Source organism: Suricata suricatta, chromosome 8 (genome assembly GCF_006229205.1).
Source record: "Suricata suricatta isolate VVHF042 chromosome 8, meerkat_22Aug2017_6uvM2_HiC, whole genome shotgun sequence".
Classification (NCBI taxonomy): domain Eukaryota; kingdom Metazoa; phylum Chordata; class Mammalia; order Carnivora; family Herpestidae; genus Suricata; species Suricata suricatta.
This window is the reverse complement of record NC_043707.1, coordinates 53,920,335-53,921,703: the sequence shown is the minus strand read 5'-3', so window position 1 is coordinate 53,921,703 and position 1,369 is coordinate 53,920,335. Positions and strand designations below refer to the sequence as shown.

The following is a 1,369-nucleotide window of genomic DNA, read 5'->3' as shown; positions in this document are numbered from 1 at the left end:
CTAAATTAGGAGGTTCAATGCTGGCGCTCTAGGGGCCGCTGGCCGGGCCTGGGAATTGTTGGTTGAAAAGCACCGAAGGGATCCCTGCTAGGGGCGAGGGGTGCGCTTAGGGCCGGTTTGCAAGAGGAGAGCCAGCAGTGAGGGATGGGGCGGGCGGGGGCTCGAGTGGATGGTACGTGAAGAGTTACTGGAAAGGGCGCTTCCGTGGGAGAGCTGGGGGTGGGGAGGTGAAGGGTGGTCTCAGAGCCTGAGCACTGGGAGGTCGTGGAGCGGCGGCACCGGCGGCGGGAGCAGCAGCAGCAACAGCGAGCGGGACGGAGTTAGGACCGCTCGGAGCGCCCAGGTCTCGAGGTAGTGTAAGGTTTGCAATCCTTCCACTTGCTGGCAGTTGCAGAAGATCTGCTTTTAAGTGCAACGTTCGAGCCACCCCTCTGAGGGCTGCGGCTTCCCGGGGCTCGCGTCTTCCCCTCTCCCTTCTCCGGCCCTCGCGCTCACTCTTTAATTTGCACGCGCCCCTAAGTTTGCAGAGAGCACTCGGCCCGCTCGGAGCCGGTCCGGCCGGGCGCCGCGGGCGGGGGCGGGGAGCCCGGGAGCCGCAATCCAGAAGCGTCGTGGGCCATGTATATTTCATCAAATGGACTTTGGGTGCGTCGCGTCTCACAGCCATCAACGCTATGTGCAGTGACATTTCTGACTTGAGTGGAGGAATGCGCGAAGGAAGCCCGGGCGAAATTGTTACTAGAGGATCTTCTTGGCGCCAATGCTAATTGTCCTGATTTATGTCCCTTCTGACTAAGCTCAACGTCTTCATCTGAAATAAAATGAAAGCTGTGCCAAGCGGGGTAGAACCGCCCGGCCGCTGGTTCTGATCCCCAGGAATCAGGAAATCGTCCTGCAGCTGAAAAAAAAAAATTTTTTTAAAGGAGAGAGAGAGAAAGAGAGAGAAAAATAGAAATAGGAGGGGGAAAAAATCCCCCAGTAAAAGTTTAAGGCGAGAAGTGGCAGAGGCAGCGGCGCGAGGAGGCGCGGAGAGCCGGCAAGCGGGGGACTGGGCTGGCGAGCCCTCCCGAAGGCTGCGATTTCATTATTAATATCACTATATTTTTGGAGGGAGAGGCACCTTTCTCATCCTCTCTTCCTCTCCGCCCACCCCTGCGCCCTCCCCCTCATCTACCTGTCAAAGTCACTGATCTTTTGCATTTCGGAAGAGGACGTCAACGGGAAGGAATTCCCCCTCTCGGCTAGGTCTCCGAGAGGGGGCGACGCGCAGGGAGCTCCCCCTCTGGGGCCCGCGACCAAGGTAATTGAGCGGCGGGGAGTGGCGGGCCGGCGCGGGGCTGGGGGTCCGCAGAGTCCTCTGGCACCGCGA

At 59.5% G+C, this 1,369-nt stretch overlaps 1 protein-coding gene across 5 annotated transcripts in view; it reads left to right on the top strand.

Annotated features, from left to right (window-relative positions):
• Window positions 1–632: 632 nt before the first annotated feature.
• NTNG1 (netrin G1) overlaps window positions 633–1,369 on the top strand; it is a 307,008-nt gene continuing 306,271 nt past the window's right edge. For all 5 annotated transcript variants that reach the window (XM_029949313.1, XM_029949310.1, XM_029949309.1 and 2 more), the window contains exon 1: window positions 633–1,300. The gene's annotated coding sequence lies outside the window, so the exon portion shown is untranslated. The remainder of the gene's footprint in view (window positions 1,301–1,369) is intronic.